The sequence below is a fragment of the Alligator sinensis genome, unplaced genomic scaffold (genome assembly GCF_000455745.1).
Source record: "Alligator sinensis unplaced genomic scaffold, ASM45574v1 scaffold846_1, whole genome shotgun sequence".
Lineage (NCBI taxonomy): Eukaryota > Metazoa > Chordata > Crocodylia > Alligatoridae > Alligator > Alligator sinensis.
In genome coordinates this window covers 1,191,377-1,216,712 of record NW_005842230.1, presented here as the reverse complement: position 1 = coordinate 1,216,712, position 25,336 = coordinate 1,191,377, and the positions used below count along the sequence as shown (strand labels likewise).

Sequence of the window (25,336 nt, the reverse complement as noted above, 5' to 3'; positions counted from 1 at the left end):
ACTTTAAAATTAGCTAACCCCTTTCTCTTGTTACAGGAATCGATAAATTTCAGATTAGATTTGGAGTCACCCCCTAATAAACCTTTGACCTGAGACACAGCTGTGTTTACCCAGCCTTTATATTATCAGGAAGATTGTATTTGTTTAAATGCTAATTTAAAGGATTTCTGTCACCCTGAGCTGCAGGACTGAGTTGTTTCTGATAAGCAGATTTTAAATAGTTAGCAGGGACTTCATTATGTTTCACAATTTATCTTAGCTGGTCAGTGGCATAGGAAATTTTTTCAGAGTTGCATCCTATAAGTAACTGCTAGCAAAGGGAACTGAGGGTTCCTTTGATGATATCCAGAGCAGGACGAGTTTTCCTTTTTAAATGCATCTAATAGGAAAAGCTACAATACTTTCAAGGCTTACAAAAGTGCTTAACGGATCCATGTTTATTCAATACAGTTGTACAAATTGCTAGCCAAATTCTTCACAAAGTTTCTTCTTTGTAATCCAAATCTGGCCTGGTGCTATTTAGTTGCAAGACTAAATTGCAATTAAAATGTATGATTTTTCTTTGTAAAGAACAATTTCTGGGTTGTTTTTGTAGACTCCTTCCCCATAATTATCATTTGACTGATTGATTTCCCCCCTCCCCCTTCACAGCTGGTGAAAAGCTTGTTACATTGCCAAGTGTTTTTTTTCCCCCCAGACTGAATTGTTTGTAGATGTTATTCAGTTATTTTCATTTTTGTATCAAACTCCTTTTCCTGCTAGTTCTAAAAAGTTCCCTTTTGAGCTCCAATTCTCTCCTTTTTTCCATTTTTTGTGCATCATTCAAAAATACCTCCTTGTAGTAGCCTGCCTCCGTATGACAAAGGGATATGATGCCTTTCCTGACATTGCCCAAAGGAGGTCAAGAGAGAAACAGGGTGGCTCTCTAGCAAGGGGATAGTTTCTGCTTCTTCAGTCCTTGCCAGCATGGCACATGGAATTGTATTCAGAATCTGGAGTCTATGAAAACATCTTCACATTTAGAGCTAAATGATGGTCCTGTTGAAGTTTATGGGAATTTTGCCTTTGACTTCAGTGGGGTCAGGATTTTGACCTTAACATTACATTTTGTCTACGTTTCTTTAGCAAGCACGACTGCTTTCTGGCTAAGTGTGTAGATGGAAGAAATAAAGTGCAACTCTGCTTAAGTCATTATCTTTCAACTTAATGAATAAAAATTATTATTTATGGCCTTAATATAGCAAATCATTTTAGAACATGGGCAACTGTAAACATCAGAGTAGTCAATGGGGCTACTTACATGCTTAACAGCACACACGATTCATTTACTGGATCAAGGTCTGTGAGCAAATTCTTCTAAAAGAGTATATACTTGCTCTTCTGTTTTCTTATCAGACAGTATTCAGTTATAAAGATTAGATTAAAAGTAATTCATTTGAAAATTAAGAGCAAAATTTAAAAATATGTTACACCTTTTGTACTGCAGTTGGTTGTAAATAAGTTCTGCTGAACACTTTTTTTGAGAACATGTGCCAGCCAGAAATTGTAGTGATGGTCACTCTATAAATACTTTGAATAAAGCAAAACATTTTTTCCCACATTAACCAAAAGGCTTTATAGAATCAGCGTCACTCTAACATAATAGAGACTACTGTGCATGTAGGAATTGCCTAAGGGTACCCCTGAAATGCAGAGAGTATTTCAGTTGTTACATTTCAGGAATTATGTACATTCTTAACCATTACTCAGAAAGTATGTAATTTTGAAGTTAATAACAAATTAAATACCATTAAAAAACAAGAACAAGGATGCTTACTAATGAGAACAGATTACTTATTGATTTGAATTCTCCATGAATTCTGATGATTCAACCTCACCGAAGTCAGACCTCACTTCTGTTGGTGAGAGCAGATCTGGCTTTGGATATACTGTAATAAGTATTTGTATTCTGAGTAACTATCATGAAAGGGGTAAAAAGTGATCTGAGAGTGATCAATCTTTCTGTCTTTTAAGATTGTATATTTTAAAATATCAGTGGCAACTAGTTAGCATCGCCCTTTACACAGCTAATGTAGATTGATAACAAAGTCTGTGTTACATGTGTTAGTTAACTAGCTGAAAAAAATATCCAGATACTGAAGAAGGCACAAGGAAGAGCAACAGATAATCTGCAATATTGAAAGTCAGAACTGAGTTGAGGAAAAACTCTATGATAGAGTTCACAGTGAACCTTTTTTTCCCAAAAAATTCTACCCTTTTTTCCATCAAAGCTACTAGTGATCCCAGTGCCAGAATATTTTAGTTCTATTGGGCCTAATCTACTGTAGATCATGGCCAACAAGTTACCTGTGTTCGCTCCTTCTCCATCAAAAAGATCATTATGATGGTATGGTTTACCTCCTTTATAACGTAGGTCACCGAATTTCATCAAATCCTTCCTGTATCAAGTCCCTGTAGTTATGCCTTAGCTTGTCTTTCAGGAAGACATTTGATTTGATTTAAAATGATGGAGAATCCACCACGTCTGTAGGTAAATTGTTGCAGTGTTTATATTTACTTCACTATAAATAATAAAAAGCACCTTGTTTTTAATAACTAAAAACCAGAAACTGTAGAACTGTATTTGAGTACTGCCAAACTTAAGCTGGGTTTTAGTTCAGTTTCCAAATTCACTTGCAGGGACCAAACTCTATACTAGGTCTAATTTAGAAGTGCATTCTAATAAATACATCAACATTTTTTTTCCCCAGAGGGTTGAATTTGATCTGTAACATTTTTCTGTTGGCCAGAACTTGGCTTGTGCATGATAAAGAAAGCTCAGAGTGAAGATTAAAAATTTGTTCCCAACATCTCCCCATGTTAATTAGAGAGATCAAGCTCCAGTTAACGGTATTGTATATTATGGTTTTCCTACAAGGGTGTACCTCCCATAATATCAATATTTTGATAGCAGAAATAAATTTGACCTTTGCTTATATGTATTTTAATTAAAATACTCTTTTTAAATAAATGCTTATACCTGTGGTACTCAATATTTTCAGGGTCACACATCCCATCTCAGCTTTTTTGAATGTGACTGCACCATGGCTGAGAACAACTTTCAGTGCTTCCCAGCTGGGTTCAACTGCCTACAAATAAAACTGCCCCATGTGCTGTGGAGGCCTGTGCCACATGTGCATGCTCTTCTGCATTAAGGGCTCTCTGATGAGCCTAAAGCAGGCAAGAGCTGCCTTGAGCTGCATAACCTTTCCTGCTGGGCACCCCAGCACTGCTCTCAGAAGGCAACAGGACAGTTCCATCTGCGCTTGTTTTCGGGTGTGGGGGTGCTAGACCAGGACGTGTTGCACAGCACAAGGCAGCTTTGCTGCCTGCTTTAGGTTGATTAGGTAGCCCTAATACAGTGGGAGCACATGAGGCGGTCTGATCTGGCCACTGCTGCCTCATAGCACCCTAAGGTGCCACCACACCCCAGTTGAAAGGCACTGGTTTATATAAAGGGAAATGTAACCACCTCTTGAAGATAGCAAATAATACTTTGGATTCCTAAGATTGCCCTAAAATCACTTGATTTCCTCTGTCTCATTTTCCAGGCTCTGTATCAGAGTCACCCTCAAGTTGGCAGAAGAAGGTAGGAAATAGTGGTCTTCTAAGTTCATTAGAGCAGTTCACAGTAGAAGCTGGGGGGCATCTGGAGAGCAACACAAGAAATTGCTGACTCTCATGGTGCTGCAGAGCCCTTATCAATAGTTAAGTTGGAGAGTAAGAGATCAAAGTTCAGGACCTGGACTGTCAGTCGCCTGCAAGGTAATAGCTGGCTCAGCCTTGTCAGTTCCTTTTTAATCAGATTCTGTTTGACAGTCTCACTATTTCTATGCTTTGAGAAAGTAAAAGTAATGAAAATGCCTGCTAAAAAATAAATATATGGACTTCTACCATGCCACAAAACTCCTTGCCATTGCCCAGAATGTTTATAGAGGTGATCAACCTACAAAACAAAGTATTATGCCTCTTAGTTTTATTTCCCATCTAAGAAGTTATTCTGCTTTTTAGTAAATAAATTAAGATCAAAGTATTACATTTAATAAGATTAATCTACATCATTGTTTGTCTACTCCATCAACATATGTTGTAACAGTAACCAGGTGCTACTAAAGTATCTGTGCCACTTAGAGAGCTTAATTCAGACTTGATGTTGGGGCCAGATTCTGTTTTCAGTGATATTCTTCAAACACAGTAATGTACGTCACTAAAGGTGTCAAAGTCTGGTGCATCCTGATTTGAAATAAAAATATATAAAGCAAGCATTAATAGTTAGTTTGATAATAGATTGTAGTGATACTATAAATAATTTACAAACAGGGCATAGAAACTTCAACTTAGTCCTTTTTCTTAAGAGTTTACTTTAAAAGCAAACTAATATCATTTTTAAATGTCACATACTACTCTGGTAAATATTACTTTTAACATATTAAAATATTAATGCATATATCTTAAAATACATGTGTAAAGCAATTTGAAGTCCTGTGGTCTCTTATGGGGATAAAACACACATAAGGAAGTGGATATTCTCTGAGTTGAGAACTTGATATAAACTTCTAAATGCAATTAATATCCACTTCCTTACATGTGTTTTATCCCCATACATATGGAGTTCCCTCTTAATATTTCCAGTTTGCCACACTGGGAGACAGGCTGAAGGCTCAGTGCTTAGTAGCCCCAGCTCTTAGGCACCCACTAGAGGCAGGCGGCATTGGTAATGTCACCTAATCATCCTGCTTCCTTGATACCCTTTGTGTAATGTAAATTTTCAGTAGAGGAGGAGGTAGCCATGGTATGGGAGAAGAGACAGACTGTTTCTTTCCATTTCAATATCTAGAGGTGAAATAGTCTCTTAGTCTTATCTGATAATTATTAGACAGGGCCCAGTAGGAAAGATGGTGCCCCCGACAACCATCTTAAATTTGTAGCAGCCTCTCTTTTCCCAGTAGTTGGAGGTGGCTGGACTTGTCACAAGAGCATTGGTCCTAGACTTGGTAGGTGGAACCCCTTTGTTTTATGCTTTATATATACATCTGACAGGTAATTTGTGACTTTTAGACCTTAAATAGCTCAAGCCCCATGTGCTGGAATACTGATGTGGCATCATTGAGATGCTGCTTGCTGCTCCTGCCCTTTTCATTTCTGCTCTCAATAAATATTGAGGGATGTTAATATGTAAGTGTTTCAAAATCAGGAGTTGGGCCTCAAATCATAAGAGTTCCTTAATAATAATGACATTAAAGAAACCCAAATAATTGGTGATTATTTTGTCTCTACTATTTATAATAGATTTGAATCGCACAAACTTTTTTCTGTAACCACAAGGGCTAGAATCTTACTTAAAAAAATTAAAGCTGAGAATTCTCATTTAACAACATGAATCTAGGAGCTGAGGCTTTGAGAAAAAAATAATATAAGTGTGAGATTTGGCAACACCAAATTTGGAAGTTTTCATTGGGTCTAAATTTCTGTATTTATTTATTTAAGTACTGGCAAGTAAACTGTCTCTTACCTAGGAGTTTTGAGCAATAAAACTGTATTTCCTTGTACTAACCCAATTTCTTTAAACTAACCCAATTTCTGTCATCCAAATGTTTATTATATATTTAATCTTATTTCTCAGAGCTGACTAATACAATATTTCTGAATCTCTCAAATCTACAGAGGACACATTAAAAACATGCTTCCATTTACCTTTACCTGCAGAATTGTCAATTGAGGGAAAAGGAGAACCTCTCTAAATGAGGGGGGAAAGAATTTTTCCATGATGGAAAATCCTGGCTGTCTTAGTGCAGTGTCTGATCAGTCTAATCTTCTAAACCATGTAGAGTTGAACCAGGAATTAGCAAGGTAACAGAAGGCTGATTTTATACCTGATAAGTACTGATAGCTATTTTTGTAATAGTTGCTTTTTAAATAAAAAGCCTCCTAATGACACACATTTATTACAGAATTAGATTTCTGTGACTGTGGATATAGTTGTATTCATGAAATACATCCAGTAATATATAATGGAGATTCATTTGGAATAATCTTTAAAATAAGTTATTAAAAAGGATGAGCCCCCAGTTCTCTGCTGAAGGTCTGATGTTTATAGCAGCTTAAGATTTTTACTTCATAGACTAGCAATAGTCAAGATTATTAAGGGGCAAAAAGTATGGTTTTGGGGGACAAGTATCAGTTGAAATAATTGCAGATCAGCCCATACTTACTTATGATATTTTCACTGAAAATGTTGTTTACACCTCTAGATTTCAGGTTTCTAATACATTATTATTTCCATGCTCTGAAGAAAGAAAAAAATTATATCATAATGTTCCTGTTGACTTAGAAGAATAAAACAATTTCAAAAGTTATGAATAGTGCAGAATGATAAATTCCTCAGGAAAGGACACTGACAGAACAATATGTTCTACCCCCTCTTAAAGAGCACTGAAAATGGATCAAATAGAGGCTTGGGAAAGGAATGTGTTGGCTTGGCAAAAGGCATTGAAGAAATATCAGTGATACTTTTATTACAGAAAGATTGTTGTAGATGGGTACCCGTTGATGGTAGTACATTGTAGTTGTTTGCTAGATCTGACATTCCAGTGAGAAGCTCTAGAAAGATTATTATGCAGCACTAAAGATGTGCAATTGTAACTTGTTAGTAACAGCAACCAACTTTTGATTGTGAATTGTATTACAACAAACATTATTAGCTACAAGCTAGTAGATAATCAGAGAAAAGTGATAACTTGTTTGGTTTTAAATTTCTCTTCCTCTGTTTCTCATTACATACTTCTGCATATGTAGTAAAGTGAAGAAGGTATTTTTTTTGATTGGGACACCAGGTGTTTGAACTGAATAACTTGAAGTTGTTTAATGCCTCTTTTAAAGAGTGAATCTGATTGAAACTGAGAAATGCAAGGACATGAAGCTGACCTTCCCTTCTGCCTATTCCTGCCATTGTTTTAAACTTGGTAAGCCTAATGATGTCCACCGGAGTTGCTTTGTGTGCTCTCTGCAGTGGCCATGCTTTGTATATTTCTTGATAGATTTCCTATTCTCTAGCAGTGGGAGCAGGGGTGAGAGAAGCAACATCTTATTTTCCACATGTACGCACCAGTCCAAGAAGATGGATGAATTGTTGGAATCTGTAGCAGATGCGGTAATAGGAGAATCCAGGCGGACAGACTGTTGGAGGAGTCAGGGCTGCAGGAGTTGGGAATATTGAGGAGAAAAAGACTTGCAAAGAAATAGTGTGGGGAGGCACAGAAGAGATTGCACAGCCTAGGCTGCTTGCTTTGGGAGAAGGGAGAGCAGGGAGAGCCTATACACGTTTGGAACAGCAGAGGAGTACTGGACGGTTTCTCTTCTCCCACCCTGTTTCCATTTGTTTTCCCTGTTCTGACCCCATGTCCTTTCATCTCCATTACGCTTGATTCTAGCACCCGTTCTTCGCTATTCCTTCTCTGTCCTACCAGAAATACAGTGAAACTGTCATGTTGGATAAGGAGTAGCTGGAGAATGAGACCAGGAAAGGTAGGAGGTTCTCTGAAACCTGGCAGCACGCATCCCCCAGCAGCCCAGAGGAAGGAACTTCATCTGGTCCCTACAGGACATGATGGCTGAGATGGGAGTGGGGTTGATAGGGCTGCCAAATATGTGAGTGGTAAGCAAGAAATATGATATTTGGGAACTTTGCAGCCCCTGTACCCTGTGTGGTGCTGAGGAGTAGAGCTGCATGTGTATCTTGAGAGGTGTTACACTTGCACAGGCATTCACAAGGGCAAAGCCAAGTACACTGTGGGCAGGGTCAATGGGATTAGAGGATTTCCTGCTGGGCAGCAGCAGGAGAGTTCTGCTGGGTTTGAAGTGTCTGAGTAGATAGGGAGTGTGGGATGGCTGAAATGGCAGATGTCTGGGCTGGAGCTGTTGACAGGTAGAGAAGAACACTGCAGGAATGAGAGGTCAGGCATAGTCTCAAAGCAAAATTCTGGGTTTTAGCGTGATGCAATGGTTCTCAACTTCTTTGGGTCACATCCCCCTTTTAGGTTTGTTGTAATGCCATATACCCCTATGATTCCATGTTACTACAACCACAGTATAAAACTCTCTAGTACTCTGAGAGTTTGTAAAGCGATTCTTCATTTCTTTTCCTTCTTTTCTTCATTTCTCTTTCAGCTTTCCCTCTTTCTACTTTCTTATTCCTTCCTCTCACGTACCCTCTAGAAATTCACTGCAACCCCCAACAGCATGGGAAATAATGGTGCAGAAGAACACAGATTCTTTGCAGGGTTATGTTCCTTTGCCCTGTATAAGGGTTTGCAAACTAGATAAGGGTACGCTTACCCACAGCAGACAGCTGTGTGGGACTGAGGAGGTGCTCTAGCTGTTTCCTATCAATTTTATTTTAAAGGACACCACTTTTTCAATCAGCTGCGGGTGACCACAAAAGCACTATATCTCAAGAGTGCTCAACCTCCAGCCCGTGGACCAGATGCAGCCCACAGAGCCATAGGTATCCAGCCCATAGGGCTCCCCACAGATCGAAAAAGTTAGCAGCATGGGAGCAGTGGCAATGAATACAGCCACTCTGCTGCCAAATTCCAAAACCCTGAGCCTGGTGCAGCAGGTTGGGACCAGGTCATGCCCCTTCTTCCAACCCCTGTGGCTGGATGAAGTTGGACCACTCCCCTCCCCCCACCCAGGCTGGATGGGGCTGGGCTATGCCCCCTTTTCCCATGGGGCTGTGTGGGGGGCCAACTCAAGCTCCCTTGCCCCCCCTCTCCCTTTGGGGCTGGGTTGGGGCTGGGATACATCCCCTTTCCCTTGTGGGTCTGGGTTAGGGCTGGGCCACCCCCCTACTCCCCACAGGGCTAGGCTGGAGCCAGGATGCCCTGTGTCCCCCTCTATGTGAGCGGATAGGGCTGTACTGTGACCGCCTTGTGCTGGATCAGGACCACCAGCTGGATCTGAACAGTCTGGGTACTGCCCGTCTGGCCCGCCAGCCAAAGAAGTTGAGCACCACTGCTCTAGGTGAGTAGAGAAGCAGCATTCTGGGGAGAAAAGCCTGCAGCAAACAATTAAATGGCTTATCCTTAATTCAGCAGTGAATCAAGCAAGTTGCAAACCTTTCCAGTACAAAAGATATAGGTCTTTTGTATGATCACTTGACATTGTCTGGAAAATTGAAAATGTCATCAATACAAGTGCTGGTCAGTAAATCTCTTGGTTCAGAATAGAGACAGTCCTATGAAATTAAAATGATAGTATATAAAATATTTCATTTGAGCGTTTTGGAGAGAGGCCACAGGTTCTGGCTACCTTGTGGGCCAATCCCTAGTGGAGTTAGCTACAATATGATACTTATACATATGTCTCGTGTGTCCTAAGGTTTCTACACTGCTCTTCATATGAGTCCCTGCTGCCAAGACTAGATTGCTCCTTGTATCTGAGCTAGTTAAGTCACTGGAATGTAGACAAACCCTTTGTGCCTGTGCATCCATTTTCCTGTCTGCAAAATGTGGACAATGCTATACTGCTACAAGCAGGGGATTTAACATGCTTATTTTATGTTTGAAAAGCATGTTGCAGTTCTATGCCATCTTTTATTCAAGGATGTTAATATTATTTTAATTTGAATTGAGTCAATAGCTGATTGAGGTGAATGGGGCAGGTCACCCCTCTCTTAATGTTACTTTTGAGTTTGTTGGGCTGGACTCTGAAGGCTTTGTCTATACTGTGACCATCAAGCAGTGTTTAATGAAAACACCATAATACTTGGTGAGATTAAAGCTTTTTTCTATATTCAGAGCGAGTTCTAGGGACAAGCAGCCCAAACAAGTGGTGGGCCCCATTTAAATTAACTTAGGCTGCTTAGACATAGGGAAAAAACAGCACTTAGCTCAGTGTGCCCCCACACTGAGCACAGCACATACCCAGAAGACGAATTGCAAGCCAGGCCAAACTGATGCCTGACATCTGTATAGCTTGTGTGCTTCAGCAGAGGTTTTTTTGGAGCTTTTATTTAATAGCTGATTAAATCAGATATTAGATAAAAGCTCCAGAAGCCCCACTGAAACACACGAGCTATGCAGATGCTGGGCAACCTGGGTCAAACTGACACGATTCCTCTTTTGGTAAAGTGCTGGGATTTTTTGTTTGTTTTTTTATCTTTACTATTATTATTCATGTCTATCAGTGCCCTAAATTGATAAGTTAGTCATCTGATGCTGAAGGCAGACAAAGGAGGGAGTCATGTCTTAGACTTTTTCTGGGTCTTCCATGAGTCGAGCTCCAGCTCTGTCCACACTACAAGTATATTTCTATCATTGAGTTACCATACAAGCAGAAAGTATGAAGTAGTGTGGCTAAAATATACCTCTGTTGTAACTATCTTCACAGCAACACTGAACACTGAAGGTGTTTTAATCCTATGAGATGGCATTATCTTGTTGTAAATGGCATGGTAGGTTTTCATAGTGAAGTAGGGGGTTAAGACAGCACTAAAGTAGACACATTTGGAAGATTATCTTCACAACAGAAAGAGCTACACTTCAGAACAGATGCAATGAAAATGCTACAGAAATCTTTGAGAATATAACCAACTAGAGAGAAACCGGTATTTTGTAAAAGGAAACTCTAGCTGCTTAGCTTCATATTTTTTTTAGTTATAACACTGTTTTGATCTAAATCAGAAATATATTCATGTTCCCAATCTCTGTCCTTCCCTCTGTGTGCACACATTTTGGTGCTTTGAGTTTATCACCAGATACAGCTGTTCCTATTTTAAAAACAAAATGTTGGCAAGTGTACATCAACAGGACCATTCATGCATATAGTGATCTATGTAACTGAGATCATGAGGAAAGTTTCTGTTTACACTAATTATGTTTCTACAGCGGTGCTTAGCATGAATTGTTTTCTTCTCTACCTGAAAGAATATTATTGCACTTGCCTGGTATTTGAGCCAGTATGGTTTATTGGTTAGAGAAGGGGACTGGGAGCAGTGACTGAATTATGTTCCTAACGTTTTCAGTCACTTCCAGTGTCACTTTGATCAAATTGCATGCGGCTTGTGTTTTAGCAATGCAGAGAACTAGTTAACAGCAATGAGAGCTGTGGGTGTTCTCCATTGGTGAAGATTAGGTTCTTGTATTCTTTGTTTCTGGGTAATATTTGTTTCCATAAAATGCACATGAAAGCAATTGAAACCAATCCTTTTTGGGCTGGTAATGAGATTTAATGTGAGACTATAAACTTAAGAACATGAGTGTCTGCTACTTGAGCTAAAGAACTAAGATCCACAGACACAGAGATACTTTTTGACTAAATAGGAATTAAGTACCTAAACCAGGGGGCAGCAGCCTTTTGCTTCTGCAGCCTGGAGTTTATAACCCAGTCCCCTGGCCCAAGCTGCAAAGCTCCTAGCTCCTGAGAGAGCTCAAGCCACGTGTCCTTACTCACTGGAGATACTTGACCCCCACGCGGTAAGGATAAGCACAGGCATGAGAACAGCAGGGAGGCTGCAGAGAAGGGTGCTGTGGAGGGACTCGGCAGCCTGACACAGCTGCTTGTCACCCCATCTCCTGTGCCACTGCACACAGAATTGAGCTCCCTGCTCCCCCCCAGGCCAGATCTAGCTCATGAGCTGTAGGTTGCAAACCCTTGACCTAAATGTTCTTGTTCATTTAGGAAGATAAAAGGTTTAATCCTGCTACTTCTATGTGGAGGTACCACATGGGATCAAAGACAGAAAAAGTCCTATATGCTTCTAGTATGGCTTACATACAATTCTTATTTTATTTAGTTTTGTGGGGAAACCCAGAAAAAACTGGCTTACAGTGTCTTTTTGTGGTAGGAAAAAACCCCCAAACTTGTTGAAAAACAAAATCCTTCATCATTGAAATCATACAGGCAGTTTATGTACAAAATGTCATCCTTTAGGCATTTCGTAACTTCTCTCTTGCCTTACACAGTGACTGTTTACATTGTTAAAAAATAAAACAAATATATAAAAAAATATTTACAAATTTATGATCAACTTTCTTAAACGGAAAAACAAACATTAATATATTATTGTACCTTAAACACTGAGGATCTAATTTCTTTTTCACTTTCACGTTCATTATATATTCATCTTGCCTTTTTTTGCTAACAGCTTGGGTGCCATACCTTCAAAATAGGCTGATCTTTTATCAAGACAAAGGCCTCCTTATAATAAATCATGACCATAAGTAGAATCATTAACATATTTCTTTTATGAAACATTAACTTTGGGTGCAGTTCATTTTGGAGACCTATAGTATAACATTCATAGTTTCATTTTTATTATATAATTGAACAGACATTTCCTGGCATTGCTTGGCAAGTACTACAGGTATGCAAAGCTGATTTTTCTATAACACACATTGTTTAGAAAATACTTTGCACTCTAACAACACTATCAGCTTCTATCAGCCAGGAATGTGATTGCAGAAGCACAAAGTTGTAGAAACCTGCCGTGCACTAGAAACTGGAGATGCTGTAGATGGAAATCATAGATCAGAAAGCAGCCAGGGACTTGGCTAACTACCACAGGAGTTTCTACCAGGTTCTGTGGAAGTTTTAGAAATAAATTAAAATTAGCACAAGAAAACTTGTTGGTCTAGAGCAGGGGCGGGCAATTATTTTGGGTGGAGGGTGCTTACTGAGTTTTGACAAGCCATTGAGGGCTGCATGACAGGCAGCCAGGGGCAGATAAATATTAATTTTTTTAATTCTGGGGGGGGCCCCGTGGGCTGGATAGAATGGCCTGGCAGGCCACATCTGGCCTGCGGGCCACATTTTGCTCACCGGTGGTCTAGAGAGATCTAATTGCCTCAACACTTTGAATTGTCCTTCTGTCATCTTATTATATTAGATCTGCAATTCTCAACCAGGATGCCATGGCACTCTGGGGTGCCTTGAGAGCCTTTCAAGGGTCCCCCAGGGTACCACACAATGTTAGCACTATTAAGTTTGCAGACATGATTCACAAGGTAAACCCAGAGATTTCAGATAGAAAACCAGATGTGACAGGCCCGCAGCACGCTTTCTGCAGCGCCAGCATCCAGGTGGCCAGTCTGCTGGGGAATTGAATGGTACCATGCCCGCGGAGTGGTCTGGCCCCAGAGGATTCCTAGGATAAAAGGAACTCCTCAGCAATAGTATGGGAGAGGGAGAAAGAGGGTGCACTCTGAGTGCAACTTAAAACCCTCCCTGCAGCTGGAGTAGGACCAGCATACCCCCACGGTGGTGGGTTGCTTGGCCAGGCTGCAGGAGCCCTGGTTGCTGGAGGAACCCTCCTGCAGAGGTAGGCAGTGTGCTTATCTGTGGCACCAAGCAGGGAATCTTTCCAGGGGCAGGAGACTCTGCCAGAAGAGGAGACGCTGTGGACAACCGAGCACCTGTAGGAGAAAGAGCAGTTATTGTTGCAGAAGCCATGACAGGCGAACCTAACAGTGCAGACCTGCGCGACCCCCTGCTCACACACCAGAATACTGAAAGGTACTGTGAGGGCAGCTGGGAGAGGAGGAGGCCAGCTTGAGAGGGACTAGTAGACCCCGTCAGGGAAGAAAACTCATCCAGCGCCTCTGTGGCCACAGCCACCTCATTTGAGCAAGTACAGACCCCAAATCCACTGCTAGGGCAGCAGCGGTCATGGAGGACCCTAGGGAGTGTGAGGGGATGGTGCCCGAAGTACCAGGGTATGTGGCCGGGTGCCAGCAGGCCTAGAACCCCAGCTCGCCTGGGGAATACCCACAAAGTGGAAGCTAGCAGGGGTCAGGTGAATAACACCTCACCAAATGCAGAGCACTGCAGTAATGTGTTGGGTGCAGGTAGCATCAATGCCCTGCTTGACTGCATCATGTGCTCACATTTAGTTTCATTATCGTTAAATTGTGCATTCATTAGCCAACAAGGCTTCACCAGGCTCATGTGGGAGACCATGCAGGCAGGCATAGCAGGAGAACGAGCGGTGCCAGTGGCTCATCGCAGACATCACTGAGACTAGAATGGACGACTTAAGTGGAAAGGGGTGAGGTGTAGGGTGGCGGAGCCTCACAGAAGACCTACTGCCTGAGCCACTTGGGGCCAGAGGTAACTGCTGAGCAGCACCTCCAATTAATCTCAACTAACGTCAAGTCATAGCAGGTAGGTAGGCCTTGGGGTCAGGTTAGCCTCAGGCTGGCACCCAGGTGGGCAGGGCACCTTATGGTCTTTCTGAGTTATTTGCAACAGAAAAATTACTCTATTATTATTTTTTCTGTAGTAAAAAAAATATAAAAATGAAAACTAAGAACTGACACTGGAGAAGCAGGTGGCTGCCTCACACCCCACTCTGTCCTGCCACAGCCCTGGCCACTTGGACAGTTTTCCCCCAGTGCCAGCAGGTACCGCCCCCTCACACCCCCTCCACACACCTGTGTCCCACACATAGACCTATACTTCACAGCCCCCTGGACAGTCCCCAAGCCCTGGCCCTCCAACCCCTGCTCCCCACACTTAGCTCCAGTAGCTGGATGAAGATGCTTCTGTTGAGCCCCAGCTCAAGTCTGGGATCGTGCCTGGTATGCAAAGGCCAATAAAGATACCAGGGGTGAAAGTATAAAGAAGGTTTATTGCTAGCAATAAAAGGTGCGAGCAGAATAATTTCACGCAACAAGCACACCAGATCACTACCACTAAGCATCTTTTATACAGGAGTTTAAGTTCTCACCAGTATATTTGTTTGCTGATTGGTTGTAAGGAGTGACGCAAGAAGTTCTTTACTGAGCATGTCTCTATACCTGTGTTTTAGCTATGTATCTCATTTACATACATGTATGTTTCATTAGCATACTTTTTCCCCACCTAGGGGCGTGATTTTTAGTATTTTAATGAGCTCTTTGACCCAGTACTCTGATTCTGCTTTTGTTTTCAAGCCTCCTTTATCTAAGACTGTCTCCTCCTTATCATTGCAGATGGGCATTCGTCACATAACATTCACTTTTGCTTGGTCTTTGCATAGTGGTTTCTAGGTCACTCCTTACACTTCCATGATCCTGCCTGGCTGCATGCTGCCCATGTGTCTGTGTGCGTTCAGACGCATGTGCACCCGCTGCCTCCAATCACCCTCCCCCTGCTCCCACCAGTGGAGCAGAGCAAAATGCCTAGAAGAGGCAGTACATTAGTCAGACCCGACTCACCCAACATCTATATAGGTCGGGCACTTCGGGGCTTTTTTGGCACTATTATTGAATAGCTGATTGAATCAACTTCAGCTAAAAGTGACAAAAAGCCTTGCTGAAGTGACCAATCTATACAGACACTGCGGAGCAGTAAGTAGCATGCTGCTGCTGCCGGTAAAGCATGTTTTGGTGGTTTTTTGTTTTTGTTTTTTGAGGGGAGGGGACAGTTAGTGTCTGCAAGCAACTGTAATGTCATGACTCTCTAGGGTGTAAAAAAGGCCTGGAAATGACTCCTGGTTTTGATAATTTGAAATCACTTTTAAAGATCTATTTAAACCCAGGAACTTAATTCTGCCATTGATTTACATCAAACAAATCAGTGGCAGGATGTAACACTATTTAGAGCAATAACCATTTTAGTTTTTTGTGGGGTTAAAGTGCTGTTTTTGTGGGGTGGGGGGTTGTTCCTTTATGAAAGAAGAATCAAATTAATAGAAATACAATTGAGCACTTTTTTGTATGAAAGTTTAATTAAGTAAGATGTGATGTGCCATTGTTTAACTTTCAGAATTGTCTATTGTGAAGATGTTGTTCTAGATTATTTAAATTTTTTGCAGACTTGTAATAAGCTGTGAAAATTGAAAAATCATGCTGAATTATGCCAAAGGATCCATATATCATTTTGTATACAATGCTAATAAAAGTATCAGTGTTATAAGCAAAAAATATATCTGCCACTCATGTTGCAGGATGGTGTTTATCATCAGTAATGGGACATGGCTGGGCGTCCAAGACAAAGTATAAGCAGCGATGTCCAATTTGCGATCATGAATGTGTGCGCTGGCAGCCACCTTTTGTTTGTTTGTTTTTTTCCGTTTCCCCAACCCTCCCCCAAGTTGGCACCTGAGGCCATTGCCTCTATCTTCCCACCCCTACTTACGCCATTGGTATTTATAATTTGTATCCAGCAACTACATTTCCTTGCAGACAGGGCATTTTTACACATGCTCCAAGAGCTGCTCTAATTAAAGCCCGCAGCATTTTGTGCGTCAGTGCCCTGTGCTTCAAAATGGCAGTGGGGGCACTTTAACTAAAGGTTGTTGAATGAGATTTAGTTAAAGCACCCCCCACTGCCATTTTGAAGTGTGGGGATGCTGATACACGAAACACAGAAACACAAATCGAGTCTGCTGGAGTATGCTAATTATCATGTTCCAGCAGACTCGATTATTGCATTGTAATTACACCACATCAGAGCAGTCTCCCCACATGTCTACAGGCACCCAGGGAGGCCAGGATGTGCTGTCATGCCTTCCACATAGCACAGATCTCATTACGTTGCTGTCCTGAAAGAAGCAAATGTTATTCATGTTACCTGTGTGCTCTTCAAACAATTAAGATATGTGTATGATGCACCAGTTAGGTGCATGAACTTCAGAAAAGAAGTCACTGAGTTGCTTCCTTGCATAGCAGTAATATACCTGGTGTTTGTGCGGGCTGTCTCCAGATCCCATCCTCGTTGCCATGTGCGGGCAGCGGGGAGCGATCCGGGCCCTTTTTTGCGCCGCGCGGGCTGTGGCCAGCAGCCCGGGCTCGCTGGGTCAGAGAGAACAGGCGACACGCTGGAATTAGGCACGGACGCGTAATGGTTGATTCAAGATTGTTTACTTACACCAAAGATGGTCGCGGTGTAGGCTGGACAGTTTCCCAGGCACAGCTCCGCTTAAATCCTTGTTTGAGGACTCGGACAATATTCGATCACTCCCACGGAGTTGTCGAGGCTCCGTGGATCCTTTTGTTCACTCACAATTCACTCACACGAAGTTTGCTAGGCTCCGTGGGTCCTTTTTTTGCACGCAGGGAGAGGGATACGTCAAGGTTTGCGCTCGGTGACGGGGAGAGGCTAGAGGCTGATCGGACCCCTGTTGCCTGCTTTAAATGCACTGGGTTTGATAGGCTCCGCAGCGCTTAGAAATCTTCACACAGTGTGAAGTCTCCTCCTCCTGGTGTTCGTGGAGTTCTCCCTTACGGGGGTTCTCCTCGGAGTTCTCCAACTTGGGCAGAAACCACCCAAGCCTTTTATACGGCTAGCAAGCCAATCGCTAGCCGCCACGTGTGAATAATTTAACGCAATCCAATAATGGGGCTCGAATTATCATACAAATGGCGGGAACTCTTTGCACCGAGCATTTCTTAGCTGCAAAGAAGAAATGCACACTGCAAAGAAAGCTACAATTTGGCGGGAAAATAATTCAGTGGTGCCAAAGCGCACACAAAAACAAAAATCACACCCTTTGGGTTGTGACAGTGTTTTCTACAGATTCCTTTTTTTTAGTGAATATGGGCACAAGGCATTATATCCTATTACTGTTTTCTCATTGTCATAGACAGTACCCCCATTTCTGAACAGCATGGATCTGCTAGGGGTGGTGCGCACAGTAACATTTCAGGGATTGCTGTGATTTAGGATTATTTATTTGATTTGAGTTGTATGCCGCCCTCCTCAAAGGCTTGGGTGGCTTACAATTAAACAAGATGTCATAAAAAAATCAGATATTAAAAATGAGATAGTAAACAATAAAACAGTTGCCCCAGTTAATACACCAAAACTTAACCCCACAAGCTAAAGCCTACCCAAATGAAATAGGTCTTATAATACAGGCCTTTTATACAAATGGGCCTGATTTAGTCATGAGGAAAGGAAGTACAGCATAGAGTTTCAGGTTCAAGCTTATGGTTCTGGAGACCTGCATTCACATCGCTGCTCTGCTACCAATTTTTGTTCTCTGTTTCACTGACCAGCACCATAATAGCTGATAGCTGCCAGGAGGAGGAAATGTCATGAGAGTCTGGTAGAGAACCTACTATCCTAGCCTGGAATGTGCTGAGTACCAGTGTAGACTTTGGAGCAGGTCTACAAAGTGCAATGCAGTTCCTAAGTTAATTATCCATGTATGGTATTACCTTGTGCCATATAAATGTATTTTTACCTGCCAGGCTCTAACAGGCCTCTACTGAGCACCTACAAATAATGATTTTCAGGAGTTTATAACTTGAGCTAAATGTAGATGGACTTTCATGGGGATAGAAAAGTCTTTCTCTGACTCCCAAGATCACTCTGCAGCTAAACGTCGGGTCCCTGCTCCAAACTATAAAGCTGGTGGAACGATTAAATGAAACATTTGTAAGAATGGTCTAACTTTGGAAGAGCAATATATTTTTTCTGGAAGGTAGCTAAGCATTTTTTTCTGAAATGTAGAAATAATAATAATGATAAAAAAGAAATAAACTTTCTGGAGGAAACATTAAGAATGGACAAAATCAGCTCAAAATGTGGCTAAGCTATAAACAATTAAAAGAGACTCTTATGGGTGAGAGTGTTAGTCGATATAGGTTAAAGCTCAGCATATAGCAGTTGTTATTTTAGATCTCTTAGAATTGGTCCTACTGCAATAGTTAGTCTTTCTATTACAGTGTTTTCTTACACTGAATTCAACAGTACAAAGCACACCTATGCTGAGATCCTCTTGAATGATGTATGCTAAGGAAACTGTGTGAAATTGATACTACTGATGAATTTAAAAGAGTTGTTCTGTATACTCAGCAGTCAAAGGAAACCAGAGGCTTTTTGTTTAAGTGAAAAGGTAGCTTTTTAGATAGCGAGTGTTTGCCTTTTATACAAATGGACCTGATTCTGATTAACAGTCACTGGTTTTACCTCAGAGTGATTTCATTAAAGTGGAGCTATTCCTGATTTATACTACTTAAAGTGAGGTCAAAATCAAGTCCATTGTTAGACCTGTTATTGTTTGATTTTACTAATTCTTGATCCACCCATACTTATTTGTAAAGGTGCAGTGGAAAATGTTGATCTCATTACATGCTCAGGGTTACTGGGAATGAATGAATGCTTAACTCTTGAAAGTGAATTTCTTGGTATTTCTTGTAACACAAAAATAATGTTTTATTAGCAAAAAATACAAGAAAAAACCTGGAAGGTGTTGTGTGTTGAATTAGTTGGTATTCTTCCATAAAGTTTTGGAGGAAGGAGAAATGCATTAACTATATGTAACTGGGTAACACCATGCCTGGAGAAGTGAGGAAGATTCTGCAGAAGGTCAGTTTATATCTTAAAACATGAGATTGATTCATATCCTCTGGCGTAGTTACAAATGTTACTTATGGTCATAAACAGCCTTCTTACAAATCCAGATAATGTATGTTTCTCTCTGACCATGAATGGCACTAAAGTCCACAGACTGATTATATAATAGGATCTTTAGAGGTGCACCGATACATTGGTCCCATATTGTATCAGCACTGATAAAAGGAAAATTGAAATGATCAACATTATCAGCTGATGTGGCTGATAATGTTGCTGATTAAATGCCCCCACAGGTGGCAAGGAGCACAGCCCAGCAGCATGGAGAGCAGCATCCAGCTGGTAAGTCTGTTGCGCGGGAAGGGACGGGGAGGGAAGGTAGGGGCATGGCAGGGAGCAGACCAAGGCCCCCACGGTGAGGGAGGGAGCGAGGTAGGCACTGCACAGTTGGGGTGGGCGGCAGCAGCAGCAGTGCTGGGAGAGAGGCTATGGGGTAGGCTACACAGTCACCCTAAAATTTGCCGTAGCCCCCCCTCCCTGCCCTGAGCACAGCCTGGGCCAGCCTCCCCACCAGGACGAGCCCAGCATTGCCCCCAGCCCACAGCAGAAGCCTGCCCTCACCCTCCACACAGATACAGGGGCACATGCCCCCCATGCTCTCTTGGGGTGTGTGCAGCAGTGGGAGGTGCCCCCCCGCATGCCCCAGACAACCCACTTGCAGCTCTGTCCTGTGCCCCACTGTGGCTGTGCAGTGCCTGCCCCAGCCCCACTCCCTCCCTTACTATGGGGGCCTTGATCTATCCCCTATACTGCTTCCATCCCCTCTTGCCCCTTCCCCCACAACAAACTTACCAGCCTGACAGTGCTTTCCAAGCTGCTGGGCCACATATCGTCAGTTGGATTTGTATCAGCCAATACGGCTCATTAAAAATCAGCCATTGGTATTGACCCAAAAATCTCTATTGGTGCACCTCTGAGGATCTTATTTTTCTTTATAACATGCCTTTTCAATTACAGCAGGTATTTTCTCATTTTTGTTTTATGGGGCAGAATATGGAGTCTGTCAGTCTTTTGCAATTGTGCAAATAATTGTGGACAAATTATACCTTTTAATTAAAAAAAAAAAAGTCCAACCCCTGATGTTAGCAGTCTCTTATGCATTAAACTCTTCATATATTTAAATAGTTTTCACTGACCTCTTCAACTGTTTTTAAAATGAATTTATCACATTTTTTACACAGTCTTCTATGTGGTGAGATGCCATTGTTTGATATAGTGGTGTTTATATTTCATGTGTGTATATACACATACATGCACGCACACACACAGACATGAAATTTCCCTCTTTCTTTGAATTGCACCCAAGTATCTTGATGGTTGAATTTTAGCTCCTTTTGGGGCTGAAAACTTATGGTTTTCTTACTAGGTCTGAATGCTGAAATCCCATTAAGATATAAGTTATAAAGGGTATAAGATTCTTTTTAATGTACTTTGCATCCAATTCAAATGACATGTCAAATTCCTCTGTGTGTTTAAATTTCATATTTCATGTTTTATATTAATGGAAAGTGGTATTTAGGAGCAGAGTTAGTAAATTCACTGATCAGTTGTATTTATGAACAAGAGCTAAGAGGCTGGGCTCACAGTAGTGAAAAAAGGCTGAACTCCACCATTTATAGAATCTAGTTGGTATGAACCTCCAGTGAATCTTCTGTTCATTCTTCTGCTTTATAAAAGGATAGATTTAATTGACTTTAAATAATGTTTGACTATTGAGTGTCTATCCAGGAATAGTTCTAATTAAGTGGCCTTTAGCTATAAACTCCTTGGGACAGGAGCATTGTTGCCTTACATTGCTGTGAAACATCTTCAGGTAGCATTTTGTTTCTATACTAAAAATAAGTAGTAAGAATGATTTAGCATTAGCTCTGACATCTGATCATAAAGGAATATTTCAGACTTGGAGAAAGGACCGTCTTAAAGACAGCAGAAAATGGTTACTTAAATAATACCTTAGCGTAAGTCGGCTGTTTCTGCTGTTTCAATAGGAGGGGTTTCATGAAGCTGACCTCTGCTCAGGACATTCATTTAAAGAATTCTAGATAAAGGATGCCAAAGGTTAAACTACAGTGATTTTTTTTTTTTTTGTATTAAATCTTGCAACACTTTCTGTCTCAAAGCTTCAGAATACAAGTAGAGAATTTCCTTTATTTTTAGTCCTTTTGTTATAGATATCTAGTATTTGATTTAGAAGCTATAATATTTCTGTACAAGATTGAGTTGGAGAAGCCAGTTAATCTGGATCTGATTTGAAACTACAGTTTTAAAAAAGATTAAGAGCTAGAATGAAAGAGACTGGATGTTTGCACCTGGACCAGGAGAGGTGCATCTCCAACAGCACACAAAAAGAACAGTAACAAAAGTAAATGGTTTCTGCAGGCAGCACATTGTGATGATGCCCATTATAGTTACAAAGGCAGCTGCTGCTTGAAAAGGAAGCAGATGAATTTGAAACACAGACTAGGGCAGAGATGAAAAAAGAAATTGCCAATTGCCTGCAGGGATGGGGGGAGGGGGAACTCTTGGTTCTTTGTCAACTAACAACCCTATTTTTTTCTGACAGCTGGGTGGAAAAAGTAGATACTATTTGGACTCCTCACTATATTCTCAGCTGCCACTCAACCAGGGACACTCCATCACACACAAAGAAACATCAAGAAGCACTTTCTGTGTCACTCCTGTTAGATGTGGAACAGTTTGAGGAAATATCACTGAAGCTAAGTACAGACAGTCAAAAAGCCCAAGGCTGAATCAGTTAAATTTTTACAGGTTAATGTAAGTTGCGTAGATTGAACTGATAAGCAAATGAACAGACATTCACTTTTGATTCCAGAACACAGCCACATACCTGCAGTGGCGCAGGCCAGAAGCTGGGGGGCACTAAAGCACACCTCCTTGCTCATCTGGAACAGACAGCTTCGGCCAAAGCTGTCCTGCCTACCCTTCAAATTGGAGTTTGCAGGGGAAGTGCAAGGCATCCTGAGATTGGGGGTGGGGTGGGGAGCAGGCTGAAGTAACTTGAATCTGGAGGAGATCTGGGACCGAAGTTCAATAAACTGATTTCACCTAAATCAATTAAATCTGATGCTATATCCATCCAGGTTTATCTTAAACTGGTTTCAGACATTTTGAAAGTGGTTTATGTGCACTGAACTTCTGTTGTGATACAGATTTGAGCTGGTTTTCAATCACTTACACTGGTTTATGTGTAATTTCTGTCCCTAGCCTGAGTGGCTACCCATGTGATGTGAACAACAGACTCGGTACAAAATACCGTCTGTGGATTTGTGGCCAGTTTTAGAATTTGGTTCATAATATGTACACTGGGGTTCTGTTTATTACAGTAGTAACTTGAGGGATTTAATTATACCAACACAAGGAAAGATAGTCTCTGCCTTGCTGTAAGAGTTTACAGAGTAACTAAGGGCCTTGTTACACATTTCACTTTGAGCTGCCCAAACATTCATCTGTGTTAGTACTAGCTTGAGTTTGGAGCAGTTGCACATTAAAGCTGAAAACCTTCTCTGACTGTTCCCAACCTGCACAGCTGTGATTTGCCACAAGAGGCCTGACAAGCAGGTCCCTGACTAGGAGCTACCACTGTGAGTTGCGGCTACAGGGCTGGTGGCCAGGACAGACTTCTATTTCTGCCCTAGGTGGAGATGAGAGATGGATTGGGAAGGGTTACAGGAACATGAGGCTGGGAGGCAGAGAGTTAATGGGATAGGGGGTGAGTAATGAAATGGGGGTGGGAGAGGGATGATGACAAGAAGGAAGTCAGCCACTGAATGATAAAATAAAGTAAAAAAAAAAAAAAAAAGAATTTAAAAAGAAATACAGAAATAGGAAGTCAATTATAGAATGTCTCATGTTTTAATTGAGAAATTGGGATTTGGTATTCAGGCGTGGTCATCTTCCCGGGGTGGCTGGGAGGTGGGACTGGTGAGGGAAGGTGCTTTTTGGGAAGCTGTTGCCTCTGCCCTTGACCCCAGAAGGAAACCCCAGCTCATAGGGACACAATCCAGCCCCCTACTTTGTTTACACCCACCTTTTTAGACCACACTCTTGTGCCCATGTCCTGCAACCTGGCTAGCTGGCATGTAGGGCCATGCGAAGCTTTGGTCCCTGATTTGATCTGGCGGATATTCAGCCTGATTCAATGGGCAAATCTCCAAATCTGAATTGAATCAGAGGGCCCTTTAATCTCTCCGAATCGAATCGGAACCCTCTGAATCGATTCAGAAAAATTAGGTGATTCAGACAGACACAGCTTTAAATGTTTTTTCTACATACCTCTAGGTAGCAGGCGGCTCGTGAATGCTGCGATGTTGGGGTGCATGGGCGGTTCCACAGGAGCGTGGGGGGGCTCCCCAGGGCACTCGGCAGCAGACTCCAAAGTGGACCAGAAGCACTTCCAGTCCACTATTGGGTCTGCCAGGGAGCACACTGGGGGGGCCCCTCTATGGCTTCTCTGGCTCGGCGACTGGTGCCTCCTGGGTCTGTGGTGGCACCTGGGGTCTCCCCGTGGCTAATTGCCGAGCCGGGAGGGAAGAGGAGGGGACAGCATGCTCCCTGGCAGACCCGTACTTCCGGTCACTTCTGGTTTCGCTGCCAAGCACGCAGGGGCTCCCCTGCGCTCCTGTGGGATGCTCCATGCACCCCAGCATTACAGCATTCACAAGCCATGCTGGTACCTCAAGGTATGTAGAAAAAACATTTAAAGCTGTGTCTATGTCCAAATCGCTGATTCTCCAAATCGGCATTGAATTTCGGATTTGGCCAAATCAAATCAGGGACAGTGATCCAAATCAAGTCACTGTCCCCAATTCAGGCCGAATCTGAATAGAATAGGGCATGTTTCGCACACCCCTACTGGCATGTGCTCCACAGGTTGTTTGCATGGGGTTGCACCCCTTAGAGTGGGAAGGTTGCATACCTGGGGCCAGGAGGTGGAGCTAACTTGGTGCCAGAACCACCCCCTGGGCAGTAGAGTTCAGGGGGTGAAAAGTCTGCTTACAGAGAACAGGAGTTTGGGGGAGGAAACAATCCATCCTCGGATTTTGGCAGACTGCAACCTGGGCAGCTCATCTGTGGGGAGTGGCCTCACATTAATGGAACACAAACTAGGTAACTCATGTCAAAGGTAAACCTGCCCTGGATAACTTTGAGCCATCTAAAGTATGCTAAAAACTAGTTTCAGGTGTTCGTATGTAATCCAACCATAAGCCACCTAAAATTACTGTGTAACAAGGCCCTAAATAAGACAGATAAAGAGGAGAGGAAGTAAAAGCAAGAGAAGTAGTGTTATGGCCAAAGGCACACAGCAGTTCAGTGGTAGAAGCTACACATAAAACCCAGGTCTTCTGATTTTTTTGTTACTGCCCTTTCCACTAAGATTAACTTCAGTTCTAAGTAAAGCATACAGTAATAGGCCATTAATTACTATTATTTATGTGCACCTTCAATGGAGGTACAGTTGCTTATAGAAAATCTGAATTTGACTATGGAACCACTGATATTAATGGAAATATTGCTATTGGTTTACATAACAATGGCCACACTGTTCCAGACAGTTCTGGTTTTCTCTAATAAAAAAAATTGCAAATTTTCTGATTAAAAAAAAAAAAAAAGCAAAATCCTCATTTTTCCATGATTAAAATTAAACACCACTCATATATAGGTATCAGCTGAACACAATGTTTTATTGATATATTTACAATTTCAAAGCAATCTGGAAGCCAATCAGTGCCTCAGTCACTAATAAAATAAATTCTAAATACAGATACATGTTGGCATTTGATTTTGGGTTTTTTATCATGGAAAATCAGAGCTACTCCGCCCTCTTCGTTCGCCAGGACATGGGGCCAGCTGTGGCTGTCCCTTGCCCCCACTGCTTTCTGGTGCTCAGCAGCCCTGATATGCTGGTGCTCTGCCCATGACATTTGCCCTTTACTCCCAA

At 41.9% G+C, this 25,336-nt stretch overlaps 1 protein-coding gene across 5 annotated transcripts in view; it reads left to right on the top strand.

The window, feature by feature from the left end:
- Positions 1–25,336, top strand: part of PLS1 (plastin 1) — a 79,177-nt gene that overhangs the window by 5,982 nt on the left and 47,859 nt on the right. For 2 of the 5 annotated variants that reach the window (XM_025208465.1, XM_025208467.1), the window contains exons 1-2: positions 19,616–19,659; positions 21,941–22,152. The exons of 1 other annotated variant lie outside the window; for it this stretch is intronic. The gene's annotated coding sequence lies outside the window, so the exon portion shown is untranslated. Of the gene's footprint in view, positions 1–5,870; positions 5,890–19,608; positions 19,660–21,940; positions 22,153–25,336 lie in introns of those variants that run through there. 2 more of the 5 variants (XM_025208466.1, XM_014521610.2) reach the window with 2 other exon arrangements.